Source organism: Myotis nattereri (genome assembly GCF_964212035.1).
Source record: "Myotis nattereri genome assembly, chromosome: 18".
Classification (NCBI taxonomy): Eukaryota; Metazoa; Chordata; class Mammalia; order Chiroptera; family Vespertilionidae; genus Myotis; species Myotis nattereri.
The window spans coordinates 99,612-112,998 of NC_138093.1; the positions used below are offsets into that span (position 1 = coordinate 99,612).

Here is a 13,387-nt window from a genome sequence, read left to right on the forward strand (position 1 = left end):
TTCGAAGACCCAAAGCCTGACCCCCCTACACCGTGAGATCACTCCTTATATCCATTCCTGAAGGTCTTTGTTTCCTATCTGTTTCCTAACTACGGGCTTTTGTGGTGGTTTCACAGCCCCTCCTGAGTCAGTCAGAATGGGGAAGTGAGGTTGCATCCAAATGCCTGGCCCGTGGCCCCTGCAGACTGGGAGCACCCGGAAAGCAGACTATTGGCTAAGGAAGGGGCAGTGACCTGGGAGCACCCGGAAAGCAGACTATTGGCTAAGGAAGGGGCAGTGACCTGGGAGCACCCGGAAAGCAGACTATTGCCTAAGGAAGGGGCAGTGACCTGGGAGCACCCGGAAAGCAGACTATTGCCTAAGGAAGGGGCAGTGACCTCAGTACAGGCTGACCAGATTGTGCCCTGGGACACGGTCACGGGCACAGACTCAGATTGCCAGCCCCCGCCCCCTGTTTGCCCCTGTATGCCTCCTCAAGCCCACAGAATTAGCACGAAGTTTACTTTGCAAATGCCTAGTGGAAACTGTGCTAGATTTTATCAGTCAAATTGTGATTTAGTTTAGTTCTACAAACTGATTCGCTGCTTTGATTTTTTTTTTTTTAAAAAAAAAAAAACACGTGTGTTTTTTTAACTAAATGTCACTCTGTGAAAGAGGCAAAGTTATTTATTTTCTACCAAATAAAGTCCAGGGAGTCTGAGGAAATAACGGAGTAATCGATGTAATTGTGTGGGTACACGAACGTGGGTCAGAAAACCGGGCAGCTGGCGGGTGTGTGTGTGGGGGGGCCTGGAGCAGGGGGGCCCCACTTCACAAACGCAGGCTCAGGGGCTCTGGGAGTCACGCCCCTGACGGCCGCTATTTTCCTGCGGGAGGAACGAGGTGCAACCACAGGTGATCTCTGTGAGATGAAGATGGCTGGCAATCCCTGCCGTGATCAAGGGAAGGCAAAAAGATGAGCGCTCTTTGCCATAACGAGTTAGCAAGACCCGTGAGCCGTGAAGCAGAGGCCAGGGGGGCACAGGCCCGGGTGGGGTGGGGGTCAGAGGCCTCCAGCGGCGGGGCGGTGCGGCGGCCCTGCCCCAGCCCCGGAGGGGACGTGTTCCGCCGCCCCGCCTTGGAGAGGCCGCCGCTGGACCCCCGGCCCCCACAGGCGGCAGACCGGCCTGTTCACTCCGCTGGCGGTGGAGCGGGTCTGGGAAGCAGCTGGAGAGGAGCAGGGACATTCGGGCGGGGTGGGCCCAGGAAGGACCCTGTGGCGACGGTGTTTCCCAGCAGAGTGAAGACACAGGATTCACGAGCCAGAGCGGACTGGCTCCCGGCGAGGCCTCGCCAGCGAAGCCCCGAACTTCCGTGGCTGTCCCGGCCTCCGCTAGCACACATTTCAACACCAAGCCTTCAGCGCTTCAAAGGCATCTACAAGAAAAGTGAAAGGGACACATCATGTCATAAGACATGGGGTTCACATGCAACTATTTGCATAGATGACGTAGTGGTTGAAATGGACATATCTTGTACCAATTTAGCTCCACATTATTACAGAAAAGTAATATCATTGCTATTTACTATGAAAAATAAAATAATGGCCCTTGTGTTTGCATCAATCATAGGTATAAAAGGTCTGCTTCAGAGTGAGTTTATTAAAATTCAGAAGTACTACAAGAATATACATTGTCTATGTCAGAGAAAGTGGGGATGAGGAAAAAACAGAGCAATCAAGAAGAATAAGAAAGTGTCCTGGCCGGTTCCCACGCCCCAAGAGGTTGCTGGCTGGAATCCGGGTCAGGGCACATGCCCAGGTTGCTGGCTCGGTCCCCAACAGGGGGTGTGCATGAGGCAGCCAATTGACTCATCAACGTTTCCCTCTCTCTCCCTTCCTTTCTCTCTTAAATCAATAAAAACATATTTTTTTTAGGAAAAGAATAAGAAAGTGGTGTAGACAGAGGGAGAGAGATTATTTTAAATATATATCTCATAATTCTACAAAACTGGATCTCCATATACCTCACATGTAATAAAATATATCTCGAAAAATCTCTAAAATGCATTCACATATAGAAATTTATGACCTAGGATGTACTTACACAAATTTTTAAATTACATTAAAAACATCACTAATAATGCTGCATATACACAATTTTGACAGTTGCCTCTCTACTGTACTTAACACATTATATTTGCTTCCTTGGTCTTTTGTAGGGCAGTAAAATTAAATATACAGACAGCACCTGAAAACACCACCAGTCCATTCTAGTACTTAACTCTGGCCCGCAAGATACCAAAAGTTACGACACCAGCTTAACAATAACTGAACATTCATTGGCTGTGCATGGTGAATTGGTGTCAGAACTCAAAAATTCAGTGGCCAACACATTCCCTTTCCTTCTGTTGATTTCATTTTCACATATTACCAACAATTAGACTGTGTGGAATTCATAACAGGTGGGAAATATTTGGGCAGATCCTTCAAACCATGAACGTTTAACAGATGTTATTAATCATTCTGTACGAACTATTACTCCTGTAGATTGTCACAATCACTTTATGAATATGTACATGAACTGGCCACAAGCGGTGATGGGAGAACCACTATAAGGGAGATTATAAGTAAATAAGTATTTCTGATGTTAATAAAGTATATTATGTTTATTACTATATACATGCAACAAAATTTTAACAACTTTGCATAACATTTATTTTAGTTACAAAGCTTTTAAAATTATTTTAGTGGAACAATTTGCTTTGCAAAAGGGTGAATTTGAAGTGCTTCTCTTTATAGTTAGACTCCTACACAGGTTTTATTTTATCCACTGCCTCCATTTCAGACCCATCTACGTCTTGTTTCCTGTGTTCACTCCAGTTGGGAGTTCACCCTCTCAGGTGCAGACGCCTCTCTTTGCTGGTTTGCGAATGACACCCATGTTCCTGAATCTCCTGGTCAGTTTTCTGTGCTAATCTCACTGGACTATTAGCAGCGTTCAGACAGTTGATCACTCATTCCTTCTGGAAACACTTTCTTTCTTTCCTGCCAGTATAACCCTTGATTTCCCTCCAAATCTGTGGACACGGTTCAATCCTTTTCTGGTGCCTCCTCACCTTCCGGACCTAACTATTGTGCTGGCTGCTCCCTCTGCCGGGAGCACCCCCCCCCCCTCCCCGGAAAATCCACTCTACCTGCCTCCTTACCTCCAGCAGGTCTTTGCTTGAACATATTTCCAAGCTCTTCTGCACTTAAATCCGCAGCCCTCCCTACTTCCCAGCACCTATCCATGACGCTTACCTTCCCAGCACCTATCCATGACGCTTACCTTCCCAGCACCTATCCATGACGCTTACCTTCCCAGCACCTATCCGTGACGCTTACCTTCACAGCACTTATGAACATACTATCACGAGTTTCCTTTTTCCATTGCCCTGTTGTTCCTCTTGCCCGCTAAACGCAAACTCAGTGCTGTGGGGATATTTTCTCTGTGTGTTTTGTTCCAGGACCCAAAACAGTGTCTGGCACAATATGTATTTGCTGAATGAGTGGATGAGGAGGAAAAACAAACGTGAACCTAGACAAGATATACAATAGATTAAGGTTGTCTTACATGACCCATCAAGACAACAAGATGGAAAATGAGCTAATAATCAGTTTAATAAGCATTGATTGAGCTCCCTTCTCAAAGCTCTTCATTTACAATCACAGGAAGTATGAAATCACACGTGAGCATATATGTAATATTTCTTTCTCTTGGAGGAAGTTTGAGCACCATGGCTAAAAGATATGTGATTGTACACAGCAGGCGGAATCCTGATGTTCGTTTTTACCTAAACCTCCATCTATGTAAAGGCCAGTCTGTAAGGATGAAGCAAGGGTCAGTGATAGGAAGAATGTATGCATACAGGACAAAACAGAATGCTTCTGGGGTTTTGTTTGTTTGTTTGTTTTTACTATGGAGGGTATTCTGTCATCCCCATGAAATGGCAGCAAGGTTGGAATATATTTGATTTTTCCTACTTTGTGCCTAAGTGAGTAAACTAAGTAAACTTTATAAATTAAGTGGAAGGTGACGCTGGGCCATCATAATGTCCTTAAGGACACAATGACCATTTTACCCTTAATATCTGACTCTGAAAGTCATTATTGCCTATAACCTATCATAAGGGCTCTGTGTTTTTTAGAGACAAGTACGATACAACTTAGCTCTTGTGGGGTCAAGGGGGAGATAATATTATTGATTCTAAAGTAATATCTAAAGAACATACAGATGAGATTTTAAAAATTGTGATAACCATTGTTTACTAGAGATCACTTCTAAGAGGATTTTTGTTTATTTAGAAATGTGCCGCATCTCTTTGTGCCAGTAGGATACGTGCTGTACCTTGCCTTTCAGTAGAAGAGATGGGACATGCTAAGCAACGAGGCTCCACATCCTGGAGACTGGCTGCCTTCATCAGGCCCTTAACAAACATCACCACAGCTCCGGGCTACCTCTTACTGAGCTTATGAAATAGGAAGATTCAACTGCATTTTGGGGGAAATAACAAAATATTTTCTATAATCAGAACTAAACCACAAAGCCATTCTCACAAGCCCTAACTAATCTACAATACAATCTATTCCAGGGGTCCTCAAACTACGGCCCGCGGGCCACATGCGACCGGCCGAAAACATTTATCCAGCCCGCTGGGTGTTTTTGCCGCCACTGTATGCATAGGAATTTGTTCATAGTTTTTTTTAAACTATAGTCCGGCCCTCCAATGGTCTGAGGGACAGTGAACTGGCCCCCTGTTTAAAAAGGTTGAGGACCCCTGATCTATTCTATCTGAACAAAGTGTAAGAATTACTGCTCAGAATAGGAAAATATGTACATTATATCTGAAAATGATATATTTGGAGAACAATTTATTAGGTATTTGCTTTTGTTGTTTTTTCTGAGGACTCCAGTTTGACCGGAACTTTCTTAAAATTTTTGAGAGCTTAACTGAGAAATTGCTAAGTCCATCTTTTATCCTGTTCCTAACGATAACGGTGGCAATACTCCTAAATTTCCGTCACGACTGGGGAGGGGCTGCAGTCACTCATGTGAACGTGAAGAAGCCAACATCCCCCAATCATAGAGCTCCAGCAGCTCCCCAGAGTCCATCTTCTTCTTCTCGGCCTCTGTCCAAGATCATCCGGTCGTGTGTGGTAGAGCAGAGATGAACAATCCTCAACAATTTTAAGACAACCCCTAGTTTTCTTCTGTCATAAATGAAGCATGAAGTATTGACTGTAAGCAAGAAAGTTTTCCTTTTATTTGAAGCAAATACCTTATGGGCTTTCTTTGCATCCTTTCTTCTTCTTCTTCTTCTTCTTCTTCTTCTTCTTCTTCTTCTTCTGCTGCTGCTTTTGTGTGTCTCCATGCTCTTTTCTTTTCTTTTTTTTATTTTATTTATTTATTTTTTTATTGCTTACAGTCTTACAAAGGGTTTTACATATGTGTCCTTTTTTCCCCCCGCCCTTGACAATCCCCTGGCCTCCCCTATCCCCCAGTGTCTTATGTCCATTGGTTATGCTCATATGCATGCATGCAAGTCCTTTGGTTGATCTCTTACCCCCCTCCCTCCTGCCCCCCAACCCTCCCCAGCCTTCCCGCTGCAGTTTGACAATCTGTTTGAGGCAGCTCTGCCTCTGTATCTATTATTGTTCAAAAGTTTATAATGGTCTCTATTATCCATGAATGAGTGAGATCATGTGGTATTTTTCCTTCATTGACTGGCATCCTTTCTTCTTTATTCTCTATTGCCTCAGAAAGTCAAACATACATATCATAAAAGTCAGCTACATAAATGATTCCAAGTATGCATGACCCACACGAGGGATCTGGGCTGTGGTGTTGGGGGCACTGAGTGATAGATAATTGAACAATTTGTTTTGCCTCTTCTTGAGGCATTTGGCACTTATTAAAAAAATAAAACTGAACTTTCTAGAGAGAATAAGTACTTCCCTGCTTCTAAGTGCTTTCTTTTCAGATACCGTGAGGACTGGCCAGTACCAGCTGGCATAGGCCCCGCAGGCCGGGCTCTGCATTCACGGCACCAGGCATTTCTGCAAGCAGAGCGCACGGCTGGGTCCGGATGGGAGCGTTCCCAGCGAGGAAGGCTGACGTCGAGGGACCCGAGAGGAACGCAAGTGATTGTCAGCTTAGGAACATTGCCTTGTCTCCGCCCAGCTGGCCCACTGCCTCCCGTCCCATTAGGTGCCTCTCAGCCGTCATGTGCTCCTAACCAGCAGTGTGTGGTCGCAGGTGATGCGCTCGGCCTAGCAGCAGGCACGGAGGCTCGCCAGCAAAGAACCCACACGGGGCCACTTTCGACTATGTGTCTGCACCCCGCTTCCCGAGCACCCTCTCCATGGCCTCCTTGACATCTCTGATCCTCAGCGTGTAGATGAGGGGTTCACACTGGGGGTGGCGATGGTGTAGAAAAGAGTCAGGAACTTCCCCGGGTCCGGGGAGGACGTGTTGGCCGGCTGGAGGTACATGCAGATGACGGCGCCGCAGAAGAGCGAGACCACGGTCAGGTGGGCGCTGCGGGTGTGCCAGGCTTTCTGCCTCCCGCCGCAGACCGGGTCCTGCGCACGGCGCGCGCGATGTGCCCGCAGGAGACGAGGAGGAGGGCGAGCGGGGCCAGGATGACGAAGACGGCCAGCGCGAACGCCAGCGCCTCCAGGCCATGGTGTCCACGCAGGCCATGCCGATCAGGGCCGGCGTCTCGCAGAGAACGTGGTCCGCCCGCCGGCGCCCGCAGCGGGCAGCGTCAGGGTCTGCGGCGCCATGACGAGAGAGGTGCCGAGGCCGCTCAGCCAGGCCGGGCCGCCAGCTCCCGGAGCCGCGCGGGCGCAGGAGGACGGCGTAGCGCAGCGGCTGGCACCCGGCCGCGGGCGGTCGGAGGCCGTGACGGCCAGGAGGACGCACTCCACGCCGCCCGGCGCCGGGACGAAGAAGGGCTGCCCCGGGAGCTGAGGGTCTTGTCGGGGCCGCGCAGGTGGCGGAGCGTCTGCGGGACGGGGCCGGGGGTGAGCTCAGGCCCAGGAAGGAGAGGCTGGCCAGGAAGAGTGCATGGGGGCGCGCAGCCGGGGGTCCCGCGCCCACAGCGCCATGATGGTCACGTTGCCGAGAAGCGCCAGCAGGTACAACGCGAGGACGACCACGAAGAGGACCCGCTCCAGGCGGGGGCGGTCCGAGAAGCCATGTTGTTGTTTTAACCATAGACTAGAGCTGAATTGTGGGCCATTAGACCTATCATGCCCTTTAACGTAGGTTTGATCAAGTAGTAAAGATGGTGATTACATATCACTCATTCTATGAGAAAGCTGGAGAGAGATTTTGAACTCAATAGAGTTCTTATCAAAAACATGGATTAAAAGGTAAGTGGAATCTACAGAACTGGAAAAACCTTAAGAGTAAAATACTAATTCTGATCTGTGTCACCAGAGAGGATGTTGAATATTGGCTCTCAGCAGCTGGGCTGTTCAGTGTTAACACTGGACTTTGAACTCCCACGAGGAGGGTTCTGGGTTACTCTGGCCTCCGTGGCTTATTGGGGGGGGGGGGGAGTTAGATATTTTAAACATATGCAAACTTACAAGACTAGTAGGAAAGGTATACATATACTCCACTCTTCAGAATTAATAGTTATTCATTATGGTCATACTTCCAGCCATTTTTAAAGAAATAAAATGTTGCAGATTTAAAGAAAGTCCCTGTCCCTGACTCAGTTTCCTACCCCAGAAACATTCACTGTCATTAGTGTGGTGTCTGCCCTCCCAGGCCGTTTGTATATACATATTTGTTTTTTCTTAAACATAGACTGGTATACATAATTTCCACTCTACAATGCTGGGATGCTGGCTTCGTTGCGAGTGTTGGCCAACAGTTATGTAATCACTGGATGGTCCATCCCCGAGATAGTGTCACATGCGTCCGTTGCACTGGGGGGCGCTGCTGCAGCCTCTGGAGTGAGGACTTGGACAATCCTGTAATTTCCGATAAGCGTCCGTTCTGAGGTGCAAAGCCTTGTTAGAACTCTTGTTGAGAACACATGCCACAACCTGACTTGATTACTGAAGCATTCCTAGAGCAGTGGAACCCTATTTTGTGCCCTAATCACCTGAGAGATGGAATACATTCCCTTTTACTAAGCATCGCAACTCTATTACTTCTTAGTAACTGCTTGGGAAAATATGCAAAACTATCAGAATGAAACTGTGCCCCTGGATAACTTACATTACACAACAAATTCCCCCCAGACATAGAAACACTGCCCAGTCATTAAACGTGTGAAGTGTCATAAAGAGCCTGGCCAGCGTGGCTCAGTGGTTGAGCATCAACCTATGAACTAGGAGATCACAGCTTGATACCCAGTCAGGCCACATACCCGGGTTGCGGGCTCCATCCCCAGTGTGAGGTGTGCAATCCCCAGTATGGGGTGTGCAATCCCCAGTGTGGGGTGTGCAATCCTCAGTGTGGGGTGTGCAATCCCCAGTATGGGGTGTGCAATCCCCAGTGTGGGGTGTGCAATCCCCAGTGTGGGGTGTGCAATCCCCAGTGTGGGGTGTGCAATCCCCAGTATGGGGTGTGCAATCCCCAGTGTGGGGTGTGCAATCCCCAGTGTGGGGTGTGCAATCCCCAGTAAGGGGCATGCAGGAGGCAGCTGATCAATGATTCTCTCTCATCATTGATGTTTCTCTCTCTTCCTCTATGAAATCAGTAAAATATATATATATATATATATATATTAAAAATGAAGTGTCAAAGGCTAAAAAAATCTTTCATTTCTATGGGTTCATAAGAGACACATGCATAAAATAACCCATGTAGTTTTCCTGGAAGCGGAGTTCTTTGTGAGGATAAATGTAAACACGAGGGGAGAAAGACTCTTAACACAACACTGACTGTTAGTTCCATTGGGATTGAGCTCTGGCAATAGTTTTACTTCTTTCTTTTTTGTCTTTATAGGAAAGCATTCTCCACTTCAGAAAAGTCACCCAACCCCAGGGAGAGAGAGAGAGAGAGAGAGAGAGAGAGGAGCCCTTCTCACTGGGTCTCATCAAGACCAGGAGTCAGTACTGAGCATTAAGGCTCAGAAAGTGGCCACCTCACTCTTTGCCTTCAGAAGAGCCCGGAATCGATGGGGTACGTGGGAGGACCTGCTTGTGTGGTCTCCTCTGGGACCCGTGTCCTCTGCCCCCTGCTTGGGGCCGACAGGGCAGAGAGGGCTGATCACAGTCCTTCACCATTTTACTTACTCAGATGAGTTTCCTCTGCAATTTTAAGTTCCATAATAATAAAGTTTAACTTGAATAGTTTCTATTTAAGACAGATGTGTCAAGAGGAGGGTAAGAAAATGAAGAATTGACTTTTAAAATTAGTACAAAAGCAAAAGAGTCCAAAATGTTAAAATAATCTTATTTCAATTTGCCAAATTTGGTGTAAAATTATTACGATTATCTCAAGAAAGTTACTGTGTATCTGACTGACAGATGACTTTAGCTGTCACTAGAATAAAGGAGCAGGTTTTGGTTTGTAAGGAAGCCAAAAACAAAACAAAAAAACAGTAGGATGCCGGTGCTCCTTCAGATCACTTCACTGTGCTACAGTCCTGGGGAACAAGGCAGAAAGAAGTGCATTTCGAAAGCATGTTCTCTACAGGTTTTCACTTCAAATTCACCCTTTGCAAAGCAAATTCACCTTTTGCAAATGAAATTCAATTCACCCTTTGCAAAGCAAATTTTTCCACTAAAATAATTTCAAAAGCTTTGTAACAAAAATAAATCTTATGCAAAGTTGTTGTTAAAATTAAATATTTTATTGCATGTATATAGTAATAAACAAAACACTTTTTAACGTCAGAAATACTTATTTACTTATAATTTCCCTTATAATGGTTCCACGTGTTCAGATTCGAGAATCCTGTCATGATTCCTTTTAAGGTTATGCACGGATTTTCTTCAATTATCTGCTCGATTTCGTTTAATATCAAGGTGTTTTAACTTGCTAATGCTCTTACCTCCACGTTTTTTTTATATCAACAACCATTCTTCTTATACTGATAAAGAATGGACTTTGCCATATTGTTTTTAATACTGGCGATGGCAGCTTATTCGTTTACCATTCTACCATCTCCATAACATTTTATTAAAATAGGAGGCAGCTTCCTCGCACAGATTCAGATTGCTAGCCGCCCCCCCCCAACCCCCCACCAAAAAAAGTCTTATTTTCCCCTACATTGTACCGTACACAGGGAAAAACATACATCACATCAACATGTGAATCTGTGCTAGTGACCTGCCTTTTTTTTTTTTTTTTTTTTTTTTAAGTCGCGGCTGTTACGATCATATGTCGGTGGATTATTACATCGGACAACAGGGCTTCTTAATCTGGATCCCTCAATTTCCAACGCATTCCTCAGCACACACGTGTTGGCAATGAGCTTCCAGAGCTTGATTCAGTGTTTGATGTATCCATTTTCAGGGTCTAAAAAAAATATTCAGGATTTATGTAAAAATACCTTAATGGAATCAAAATATGTAAAAAGCCAATTAACAGCATCACAAAGTTAGGTTCAGAGAAAAAAGAAAACATGTTGATGTGATGTATGTTTTTCCCTGTGTACGGAATAATGAAGGGAAAATAAGGCATTTTTTTTTTGGTGGTGGTGGGGGGCTAGCAATCTGAGTCTGTGCCAGGAAGCTGCCTTCTAACATACACTCTTGCTGGCCGATAATTAACTCCTTTGATGCCTGTCCTGTCTTGCAGAACCTGTTTCCCAGAATATCCCATTTTACAGAGGCCATAGACCAGGAGCCACACACAACCCCCAGAGGGCTTATCAGCACTGGAGCCAGGCCAGGTCTTTGGGTGTAATCTCACGTCCCCCATCCCAACACGGGGCTTTTCCCAAAGCCCGTGAAAGGTCCGGAAGCCTGCCATATTTGGGGGACAAAGAAACCAAAGGGCATAAAGGGAAAGCTTCCTCCATATTCATCACTCAGGGTTTGCAGACTGACTCCTCTGAGTCATGGCACTAGTGCAATCTGCAATAAAGGCAACTTTTCTGAATTTTCTCTGAGTGCCCAGCTGATTAATTCTCCGGCACTGCCTGGCAGCTAATCTGCAACAGTGTAAAACAAACTACATGAAATTGAAGCAGTTCTGTCTTTCCCAGGTGCATACTCTCTAGACTGGATTCAGTTATGTACACGTGCATATTAACATTTAACTTACCTTAGTATCATACCATTTATCGGAAAGTGTGATTTTTGTAAGTACTTTGTGATTTGAAGTTACAGGGGCTCACCAATTGAAAGAAAACTGTTTACAATGTAAGATCAAATCACTATATGTATATGTATCAATTGATCACCTAGCGAATGCTGGTTCATACGACTGGCCTGAACGCGTGCGTTAACTACAAATACAATCACACACACACACAAACTCAGAAGTTAACCCTGAAAAAAGGAATAGTTTGAATGGGAAACCAGAGTCTAAAAGAGAAATGAAGTTAGTCATTCCAAAGAGAAGCACCAGGGCTCACTACTTAGAACCCAATGATCCAAGTCAAGTTACTTAACATTAGTGACTTTTTTTAGTCTGAAAAACAAATGGAAGTAATACTTGTGTTTCAAGGTTGTGGTGAGGCCCACATGAAGAATTATGTTACCAGCAATAAAAAAGAAAGAACTCTTACCATCTGCAACAGCATGGAGGGACCTGGAGAGTATTATGCTGAGTGGAATAAGCGGGTCAGAGAAAGATAAGTATCACATGATCCCACTCATATTGGAATCTAATGAACAAATAAGCGGATGATCAAAAATAGACCCAGAGCCATAGAAGCACGGAACAGACTGTTAGACCTCAGAGGGAAGGCAGGGGAGGGTGGATGGGAAGAGATCCACTAAGGAACTTTTGTGCATATATGCATATCCCCGGGACACCGACAATGGGTGGTGAGGGACTGGGGGGAGGATGGGAACGGCCTGGAAGAGGCTAATGGGGGAAAAGGAGGATCTATGTAATACTTTCAACAATAAAGATTTAAAAAATCAAATACAGTGTGTGTGCTGGGGCAGGGGCGGGGAGGAGGGGCGGGGGGTTATGTTACCAAACAAAGAGTTCATCCCCCGGCATTGGCAGAGCCGAACACTGCACACCGAGAATTGCAGTGGAGAATGAGAGTCGCTTTATGTTCAGAGACTAAGGCAGGTGTGCGGGAAGTTCTTGCTCAACAGCCCACCCCACCCAGGGTCCGGGGTCCAGGGCGGGTGTGAACGTTCAGGGGAGACAGGCAAGTGGAAGCCAGGCCCGCAGGTTTAACTGGAGGACGTTGGAGTAAGGGGGCGTCAGCACCAGGTCTTCCTGGACAGCGGATCCCCCTCTGAAGGGCTCCAGGTTCAAGGTCCGGTCAGGCCCTGGGTCTTGGTTCCACGGGGGGCAGGCCGAGAAGTTCTCCCCTCTTAGCGCCTCATGACTTGCAGTTTTGTTCTGTTGTCTCAGCGTCGTGTGACCAGAATGGGGCCATTTTGAGCTGTTCCTGCTGTTCCAAACACGAATCCCAGAACTACCGGAGCTGTGAGCCCTCCGTGGCCCCAACCTGAACTCCAATGCCAAAGCGAGTGCAGATGTTTCTTCCCGGCCTGGCAGGGGAACTGGTAAAGAAACGTCACGCCAAAGTCACTACCTCTTCTTTGCCAGGAGAAAGGAATCGAAGCTAGGTCCTACTCAATAAGAGCGAAACGCCATCTAAACATGTTTTTTTTTTTTTTAAAGGAAATGAACTAATAGTTCGGCAAAATAGCAGGAAAAAAATACCTTCTTGGCGCCAGGCAATGGTTTCAGCACGTGGGCATTGGTGGTTCAGTGGTAGAATTCTCGCCTGCCACGCGGGAGGCCCGGGTTCGATTCCCGGCCAATGCACTTGGACTTTTTTTTTTTTTTTTTTTTTTTTTAATCCTTCCAATCAGGTTGAAATACCCAGTTCGAAGGCCGGGGACTTTCCACACTCGAATTTTGGCCTCCTTGCACATCCTGACTAAAGGACTGGAGTTGTTCGTGCTAGGCGAGGGGCGGGCTGGAAACCAGCTCTTTCCTCACAGAAACATCGAAGTTTTTGCCCTCAGAATATTGGGACTCAATGTATTCCGGACTCATTGTTCTGTTCTAAGACGGACTAAAATCAATAAAAAGTCTTTGAAGAAAAATCATTTTTAATGTACAAACTTTTAAAGGGAAGTAGAATGAAGGAATGGTTTTAATTCAGCAGCTGCCCCGCATGGAGCAGAGTGGCGCAGCGGAAGCGTGCTGGGCCCATAACCCAGAGGTCGATGGATCGAAACCATCCTCTGCTAGTTACT

The 13,387-nt window shown here is 46.3% G+C and overlaps 1 pseudogene across 1 annotated transcript; it reads right to left on the bottom strand.

Moving 5' to 3' along the window:
• Window positions 1-6,344: 6,344 nt before the first annotated feature.
• On the bottom strand, window positions 6,345-13,060 carry LOC308534671 (putative olfactory receptor 2W6; annotated as a pseudogene). Its single transcript has 2 exons — window positions 13,008-13,060; window positions 6,345-7,247 (listed from the first exon to the last, which is right to left on the bottom strand). The product of its transcript is annotated as a putative olfactory receptor 2W6 (transcript).
• Between the last annotated feature and the right edge of the window lie 327 nt (window positions 13,061-13,387).